Here is a 10,367-nt window from a genome sequence, read left to right on the forward strand (position 1 = left end):
CAGTTTCAAGCTCATTATCAATTTCAACACCATCATGTTGTCTTACTCTAGCAATTTGTTCATCAAGAAAGTCACCTAGTGGCACATCATCATCATCAAGCAAGGTACTAGCATCATCATAAGTATCATTCATAACAGAAGTAGCATCATCAACAACTTGCGACATATCAGGATTAATAACATGTGGTGGTGTTGCAAGTTTACTTATAACAGAAGGTGAATCTAAAGCAGAGCTAGATGGCAGTTCCTTACCTCCCCTCATTTTAGAGGGATAAATCTTAGTCTTAGCATCCTTCAGATTCTTCAGAATGATAAATTTATAATAATCCCAAGTGACTCAACAAATATAGCTATGCTCCCTGGCAATGGCGCCAGAAAAAGGTCTTGATAACCCACAAGTATATGGGATCGCAATAGTTTTTGAGGGTAGAGTATTCAACCCAAATTTATAGATTCGACACAAGGGGAGCCAAAGAATATTTGCAAGTATTAGCAGCTGAGTTGTCAATTCAACCACACCTGAGATTAATTATCTGTAGCAACATGATCAATAGCAAAGTAATATGACAGTTTTGCTAATAGTGGCGACAACAATAGTAACAGTAACAGTGATAGCAGTAGTAACTTAGCAAGAACAATATAAGATAAATTCATGGGCATTGGATTGGTAATTTTGTTGGATGATATTCATCATGTGACAGTCATAACCTAGGGCGACACGACACTAGCTCCAGTTCATAAATATAATGTAGGCATATATTCCGTAAATAGTCATACATGCTTATGGAAAGAACTTGCATGACATCTTTTGTCCTACCCTCCCATGGCAGCGAAGTCCATAAGGAAACTAAGGGATATTAAGGCCACCTTTTAATAGAGAACCGGAACAAAGCATTAACACACGGTGAATACATGAACTCTTCAAACTATGGTCATCACCGGGAGTGGTCTCGACTATTGTCACTCCGGGGTTGCTGGATCATAACACGTAGTAGGTGACTATAACTTGCAAGATCGGATCTAGAACATGGATATAATTGTGATAACATAAACGGTTCAGATCTGAAATCATGGCATCCCGACCCTAATATGTCTCCAACATCTCCAACGTATCTATAATTTTTGATTGTTCCATGCTATTATATTATCTGTTTTGGATGTTTAATGGGATTTACTAGCACTTTTATATTATTTTTGGGACTAACCTACAAACCCAAGGCCCAGTGCAAATTGCTGTTTTTTTCTCTATTTCAGTGTTTCGCAGAAAATGAATATCAAGCGAAATCCAAACGGAATGAAACCTTCAGGAGAGTTATTTTTGGAACAAGAGTGATCCAGAGGACTTGGAGTGGACGTCAAGAAAGAAGCGAGGAGGCCACGAGGCAGGGAGGCGCGCCCCCACCCTCGTGGGCCCCTCGTAGCTCCACCGACCTACTTCTTCCTCCTATATATACCCATATACCCCAAAAACATCCAGGAGCACCACGAAACCCTATTTCCACCGCCGCAAACTTCTGTACCCGTCAGATCCCATCTTGGGGCCTTTTCCGGAGCTCCGCCGGAGGGGGAATCAATCACGGAGGGCTTCTACATCAACACCATAGCCTCTCCAATGATGTGTGAGTAGTTTACCACAGACCTTTGGGTCCATAGTTATTAGCTAGATGGCTTCTTCTATATCTTTGGATCTCAATACAAAGTTCTCCTCGATCTTCTTGGAGATCTATTTGATGTAATTCTTTTTGTGGTGTGTTTGTCGAGATCCGATGAATTGTGGGTTTATGATCAAGATTATCTATGAACAATATTTGGTTCTTCTCTGAATTCTTATATGTATGATTTAATTATCTTTGCAAGTCTCTTCGAATTATCAGTTTGGTTTGGCCTACTAGATTGTTCTTTCTTGCAATTAGGGGTGGGCATAAAAACCGAAAACCAAAGACCGGAGCCGAAAAAACCGAGACCAAAGCCGAAAAAACAGATAACCGAAACTTCGGTTGGTCGTTCAGTCAGCAAACAGCAGAAACCGAAATTAATTCGGTGAGTTCGGTCACTGGAGTCTGTTAACCGAATCTCCCGAATGAACCGAGTATTTTAGTAGCAATATATTATTAAAGCCCATCCACGTTAATTGGCCATACCGATCAGTAAACGACAATGTTTCCCAACCTTTTATTCCCCTTAAAAATAGATGTCCTGGCCTCATGCAATGCAATGCATGCGATGGCCCACTTCCTAACCGCTTTGCTACCCAGTAGATTTTTATAGTCGCACCTCGCACGATGCACCACGAGACAAGCTTGCACTTCTCAGTTCAAAAAAAAGTCTGGCGTCCAGCGCTCAGCGCCCAGCGGGGTTCTCCGGGGCCAGTGCCCAGCGGCATCTGCTCCCTCTCACTCGCGTGCTTCTGCATCTTGTTTTTTCCGCCCTGACATCCTTTGTCGCTGGGCTTCAATCTCTGACGGCAGGTGCTACTGAAGTGTATCGGTCCTGCTCGGTCAACCCGAGAACTGAACCGAATTACTGCTGCACCGAATCCTCGGTTATCTCTTTTCTAGATAACCGATCGGGTAGCATATTCTCTAAACCGAAATTAAAAATAACCCGAAATACCGAACCGAATAGTTCGGGGGAACCGAATGCCGTCAACTAGCCAAGATTTGATCTCTCGTCAACTAGCCATTTCTGGCGCCGTTGTCGGGGAGATCTTCGCCAAGTCAAGTCAAGTCAAGACATACCAAGTACCAATCACAAACTCTTATCCCTCGCATTACATTATTTGTCATTTGCCTCTCATTTTCCTCTCCCCTACTCCACCTTTGCCTTTTCTTCGCCTTCTTCCCGTATGTATCTTTGTTTGTGTTTCCATGTGCCTTCTATTTGCTTGCATCTTTGCTTGCTAAAAATCTATTGATATGGATCCACTTAAAGTGTTCTACTTGGATCATCTTCGATCCTTATGCGCTCTTGTTGAAACCCCAACTACCCTAGCTTATGGGAAATCTTTAGATGAGCATGCTCATTTTCTGCGTCACCGTTTGTCAGAAAAAGGGAGACTCCTATGGGATCAAATAAACATATTGTTGTGTTATTCTTGGAATCTTTGTGAATTGTATGATTTTACTTGTTGCTCTGAGAACCCTAAAAAACACCTCCCCTACCTATGTGAGTTTAATGATAATGAAATCTTATCTTCTCATGCAAAGGGTGTTTATAGTTACTACGATATCAAACAAAATGAAGAATTTTTTGCTTTTAAGGGTGCTTATGAAGTTGCTTCTTTGATTGAAAAGTATGATATTACTCTCTACGAATCTGAAAATTTTGACATACTTAAATATTGCTATGAAAACTATGCTTTCGGTGATGGGGAACGTAGCAATAATTCAAAATTTTCCTACGTGTCACCAAGATCAATCTATGGAGTCATCTAGCAATGAGGGAGGAGTGGATCTACATACCCTTGTAGATCGCGCGCGGAAGCGTTCAAGAGAACGGGGTTGATGGAGTCGTACTCGTCGTGATCCAAATCACCGATGATCCTAGCGCCGAACGGACGGCACCTCCGCGTTCAACACACGTACGGAGCAGCGACGTCTCCTCCTTCTTGATCTAGCAAGGGGGGAGGAGAGGTTGATGGAGATCCAGCAGCACGACGGCGTGGTGGTGGAAGTAGCGGGATTCCAACAGGGCTTCGCCAAGCGCTGCGGGAGGAGGGAGATGTGTCATGGGAGGGAGAGGGAGGCGCCAGGGCTTAGGTGTTGCTGCCCTCCCTTCCCCCCACTATATATAGGGCTAAGGGAGAGGGGGGGCGCAGCCTTGGCCCTTCCTCCAAGGAAGGGTGCGGCCAGGGAGGAGTCCATCCTCCCCAAGGCACCCAGGAGGTGCCTTCCCCCTTTAGGACTCTTCCTTTCCCTTATCTCTTGGCGCATGGGCCTCTTGGGGCTGGTGCCCTTGGCCCATATAGGCCAAGGCGCACACCCCTACAGCCCATGTGGCCCCCCGGGGCAGGTGGACCCCCTTGGTGGACCCCCGGACCCCTTTCGGCACTCCCGGTACAATACCGATAATGCGCGAAACTTTTCCGGCGACCAAAACAAGACTTCCCATATATAAATCTTTACCTCCGGACCATTCCGGAACTCCTCGTGACATCCGGGATCTCATCTGGGACTCCGAAAAACTTTCGGGTTACCGCATACTAATATCTCTATAACCCTAGCGTCACCGAACCTTAAGTGTGTAGACCCTACGGGTTCGGGAGACATGCAGACATGACCGAGACGACTCTCCGGCCAATAACCAACAGCGGGATCTGGATACCCATGTTGGCTCCCACATGTTCCACGATGATCTCATCGGATGAACCACGATGTCAAGGACTTAATCAATCCCGTATACAATTCCCTTTGTCTAGCGGTACGATACTTGCCCGAGATTCGATCGTCGGTATCCCGATACCTTGTTCAATCTCGTTACCGGCAAGTCTCTTTACTCGTTTCGTAACACATCATCCCGTGATCAACTCCTTGATCACATTGTGCACATTATGATGATGTCCTACCGAGTGGGCCCAGAGATACCTCTCCGTTTACACGGAGTGACAAATCCCAGTCTCGATTCGTGCCAACCCAACAGACACTTTCGGAGATACCTGTAGTGTACCTTTATAGCCACCCAGTTACGTTGTGACGTTTGGCACACCCAAAGCACTCCTACGGTATCCGGGAGTTGCACAATCTCATGGTCTAAGGAAATGATACTTGACATTAGAAAAGCTTTAGCATACGAACTACATGATCTTGTGCTAGGCTTAGGATTGGGTCTTGTCCATCACATCATTCTCCTAATGATGTGATCCCGTTATCAATGACATCCAATGTCCATGGTCAGGAAACCGTAACCATCTATTGATCAACGAGCTAGTCAACTAGAGGCTTACTAGGGACATGGTGTTGTCTATGTATCCACACATGTATCTGAGTTTCCTATCAATACAATTATAGCATGGATAATAAACGATTATCATGAACAAGGAAATATAATAATAACTAATTTATTATTGTCTCTATGGCATATTTCCAACAGCTCATAATGTCTATGTCAAAGAATTTATTGAAAGAATGACCGTTGAAAATAATGACATGCATGAATCTATAGATAATAATGATTCCGATGATTTGATCGAAATATCCCTTGATGAACATGATGCTTGCTATTCTTGTGGCCATGATGCCAGTATTTATGGATGAATTTTCTATAGTTCCTTACGTTAAACATGAGATTGTTGCTATTGCACCCACACTTGATAGTTCCTTCGGTGAAAAGCATGATTGCAATGCTGTTATTATAAATTCTCTTAATGTCAGTTGTGTTAATGATATGCAAAACCTCAAGCTTGGGGATGCTAATTTTGCTGTGTCTACTACTTGTTGCAATGATCATGATTGGGGTGATTCTTTTTACAATCTTGAAAATTTATTTAAGCCCCATGATGAATATGAGATTGATAATAGTGTTTGCAATATTATTGAAAGTGGGTTTGGAGAGGTCATGACTTCAGTTAATGTTAATCCCACTATTTTGGAACAGTGTCAACTTCGCATGCATGTGGATCGTGTTGAGAATATGTTATGTGATAGCTATTTTGTTGAATTTTCTTGCGATCCTACATGTAATTATTATGAGAGAGAAAAATATGGTTGTAGAAATTTTCATGTTGCTAAATTACCTCTCGTTATGTTGAGATTGCTATTGTTTCTTTCCGCTTCCTCGCATATGCTAGTTTTTGCTTACCTTGATAATTTGTTTGCCTATAAGATGCCTATGCATAGGAAGTATGTTAGACTTAGATGTGTTTGTCATGTGTTTTATGATGCTCTCTTTGTGCTTCAATTCTTGTCTTTCATGTGAGCATCATTGAAATCTCAATGCCTAGCTAGGGGCGTTAAATGATAGCGCTTGTTGGGAGGCAACCCAATTTTATTTTTGTTCCTATTTAGTAATAAATATCTCATCTAGCCTATGTTATGGTTGTGTTTTTTGTGTCTAATTAGTGTTTGTGCCAAGTAGAACCTTTGGGAAGACTTGGGGAAAGTCTTTGCGATCTTGCTGTAAAAAATAGAAACTTTAGCGCTCATGAGATTGGCTGCTATTTTTACTAGAGAGTGCTATTTAGTTGATTTTCTTTTTGCAGATAATTAATAGATAAATTCCTCACGTCCAGCAATTTATTTCAAAAAATTTGGGGTTCCAGAAGTATACGTTTGGTACAGATTACTACAGACTATTCTGTTTTTGACAGATTCTGTTTTTTGTGTGTTGTTTGCTTATTTTGATGAATCTTTGGCTAGTATCAGAGGGTATGAACCATAGAGAAGTTGGAATACAGTAGTTTTAATACCAGTATAAATAAAGAATGAGTTCATTACAGTACCTTTAACTGGTGGTTTGTTTTCTTATACTAATGAAGCTCATGAGATTTTCTGTTGAGTTTTGTGTTTTGAAGTTTTGAAGTTTTTGGATAAAGATTTGATGGACTATGGAATAAGGAGTGGAAAGAGTCTAAGCTTGGGGATGACCAAGGCACCCCAAGGTAAAATTCAAGGACAACCAAAAGCCTAAGCTTGGGGATGCCCCGGAAGACATCCCCTCTTTTGTCTTCATCCATCGGTAACTTTAGTTGAGGCTATATTTTTATTCACCACATGATATGTGTTTTGCTTGGAGCGTCTTGTATGATTTGAGTATTTGCTTTCTAGTTTACCACAATCATCCTTGCTGTACACACCTTTTGGGAGAGATACACATGAATCGGAATTTATTAGAATATTCTATGTGCTTCACTTATATCTTTTGAGCTAGATAATTTTGCTCTAGTACTTCACCTATATCTTTTAGAGCATGGTGGTGGTTTTATTTTATAGAAATTATTGATCTCTCATGCTTCACTTATATTATTTTAAGAGTCCTTTAGAACAGCATGGTAATTTGCTTTGGTTATAAAATTAGTCCTAATATGATAGACATCCAAGAAGAGCTACGGGTGGCCCCCCTAAGCACTCCTTGACCTAATTCCACCTTTATAAATCCAGAAATATTCCCAAACCAACAGAGAGACACCTGAAACACTTTTTCTGCCGTGATCCCATCTGGAGGCCTTTTCCGGTACTCTGCCGGAGGGAGAATTGATCACAAAGGGCTTCTACATCATCTTTGCTGCCTTTCGATGATGCGTGAGTAGTTCATCACAGACCATAGCTAGTAGCTAGATGACTTCTTCTCTCTCTTTGATCGTCAATACAATGTTCTCGAAGTCCTATCGATGTAATCTTCTTTTGTAGTGTGTTTGTTGGGATTCAATGAATTGTGGATTTATGATCTGAATATTCATGAGAAGTAATTGAGTCTTTTCTGAACTTTATTATGGATGATGGTTATAACTTTGTATTTCTCTCTGATCTATCTATTTGGTTTGTCAAACTAGGTTGATTTATCTTCACTGGGAGAGGTCCTTTGTGATGGGTTCAATCTTACGGCGCTCTATATCTCAGTGATAGAAGGGGACAAGACACGTATTTGTATTGTTCTCATTAAGGGTAAAATGACAGAGTTTATTCATATTGATTGAGTTTACTTTGTCTACATCATGTCATCTTACTTAAGGCGTTACTTCATTTTTCATGAACTTAATACCATAAATGTATGCTGGATAGCGGTCGATTGGTGGAGTAATAGTAGTAGATGCAAATAGGAGTCGGTCTACTTGTCTCGGATTGACAATACTCTTGCCCGTGTTGGGTGCAAGTATTTATTTTTGTGTGTGTACGTGCTGTTCGCGAGGCTTTGCGTGATTCTTCTATTGGTTCAACAAACCTTGGTTCTCACTGAAAGAAATATGTATCTCTACTGTACTGCATCTCACCTCCTATTCGGGGAAAATACCAACGTAGCTCACAAGTAACAGTCATCGAGCAACTGAAGGAATATCTGATTGAAAATCTTTGGGCGATTAAAGGGAACAACATTGTTGGAGTGTAATATTTAAATTAGAACTAGTGCTGCATTTGAATTTTTTTAGCTAAACTCGAACTAGATATACGGCTATTTTAAGTGTGCGGATGTATGCGATCTTAAAAATTTATTAAAACGGATGTATGCGGTTAGTTTTGGATGACCGGCTCCCGCATCAGTGTCCGTGAAATGATTCCTTTATCCGCGAATAGATGCAGTATCCCATTTACGGGTCCACATTGAAGATGACTAACAAGAAAACTAACGCAGAGGAACGTTCCTATCATCTACTTACAAGCTCCCCTTGAATGATGAAAATTGAATCGGAAAGTAAAGCTGCACTCGTTTGGCAGTTTGCTAGGCTCCGACGGTTTGCTTGAAGACCAGGAACCTTCACCTACGAGCTCTGTGTCTCCGTACAGTCTAACAGCACCCCGTTCCGTCCGCCGTTGCCCTCCGTCCTGAGGAAAAGCAAACCAAAGCTGCAGTGCTCACGTAAGTCGCCACCTCAGCGCACCACCCTCCCGTTCCTTGCCTTCCCCTCCTCCGCCCGGCAGCCTGCAAAACCCTCGCTTGCATACAGGGCCCGCCCTAATATTCCGGAGGCCCTTGTGCGAGCCCTGCAAAATGGGCCCAATGGCTATAGTAGAGAATTTTTTTACTTCCATGCTTATATTATATGTTGTTATTTTCTCCTGCAAAAAATGTTGTTATCCTCTAACACTACGAGCATATAACTCCTCAGGAATCTCAGCAGTAGCATTTGTCGAAATTATGAACATCTAACTCTTCTCAGTAGTGAAATTTGTTAAGATGAATTTATGCAGACCACCCTTTTTGAGTTTCAATTAACTGATCTACATTTTGTTTTTCTCCTTACAACCGGATAAATGCATTTTAGGAAACATTCTTGTAACAAAAAAAGAGAAAGAAAACACCTGATCTCTTGAGTCCTTATTCAAGCAATGCTTCAAGCAATCAACATATCTCCTGCCAGGCAGCCTGCAAGAGTCGTACATAACGAGAGAAAGTTAATCATCACTTCACATAACAGAAATACGTAGACAAGCGTCAAAGTATTTGCTAAAAAAATCTCTTGAATGACTTACGTGCAGTCTAAAACTCAGAAACTTCATGGTTTGGCCCCTCGCCTCGCCACGGCCCTGACAGCCACGGCCAGCTTCTCACCGGTCGCCGGAACACGCTGCGGCCTGCGCTGCCCTCAACGCCTCGAGCATCGGGGTGGTGTGTGGCTGGTTCGCCGCGTTAGTCCTCGTCGATGCCCATCGAGGCTTTGTCGCCACAGAGTACTTAAAAGATGGAAGAACCAGGTTGAGGAATCCATCAAATGATGAAGGACTAATAATACAACGAAACAATCCATCGGCTAGCATCGTTTGTAGTGCCGGCCTTTGGGAACTTGGGTCAATTAATTGGGGAAAAGTTGAACTGAAAGTGCGTTATATCGACTAGAGGGGGGGTGAATAGGCGATTTTTATGAAAGTCTTCAAAACGTGGGAGTTATGAAGACAAACAGCGAAGATTATGCCTATCACTATGCAGCGGAAGTTAGATTACACTAGGCCAGCCATGGTCAAGTATTCAATAGAGTGAAAGCACAATGACAAACAGCTGCAGTGTAATAAGGATCAGGTAGGAAGAAGTTATGAAGCCAAACAGATCATACATTCACGTTGTGAAGACAAAAGATAGAGCAAGTATGCAATGGCTTCACAATGAGTAACAGTAAGAAAAAGGAAGTGAAGATGAAACCAGTGACTCATTGAAGACAATGATGTGTTAGACCAGTTCCAGTTGCTGTGACAACTGTACGTCTGGTTGGAGCGGCTAGGTATTTAACCTTAGGACACACAGTCCCGGACACCCAGTCCTGAACACGCAGCTCAGGACACCAAGTCCTCAACGTATTCTCCTTGAGCTAAGGTCACATAGTCCTCGCCCAATCACTCTGGTAAGTCTTCAAGGTAGACTCCCAAATCTTCACAGACTTCGTTCACTGGCAATCCACAAAGTCTCTTGGATGCTCTGAACGCGACGCCTAACTGTCTGGAGGATTCACAGTCCTCAAGTGTAATAAGTCTTCAGATCACACAGACAAGAAGACTTAAGTGATGCCCAATGTTCTCTGGCTCTGGGTGGTTAGGGATTTTCTCCTCGCTAGGAATTTTCTCTCAAAGGCTTCGAGATGGGTTGCTCTCAAACGACAAAAGCCGTGCACTGAAATCTGAGCAGCCAACCGTTTATGGTTGTAGGGGGTGGGCTATTTATAGCCACTTGGCAACCCGACCTGATTTGTCCGAAATGACCCTGGGTCACTAAGGAACTGACACGTG

This window comes from Triticum urartu, chromosome 5, assembly GCF_003073215.2.
Source record: "Triticum urartu cultivar G1812 chromosome 5, Tu2.1, whole genome shotgun sequence".
Taxonomy (NCBI): Eukaryota; Viridiplantae; Streptophyta; class Magnoliopsida; order Poales; family Poaceae; genus Triticum; species Triticum urartu.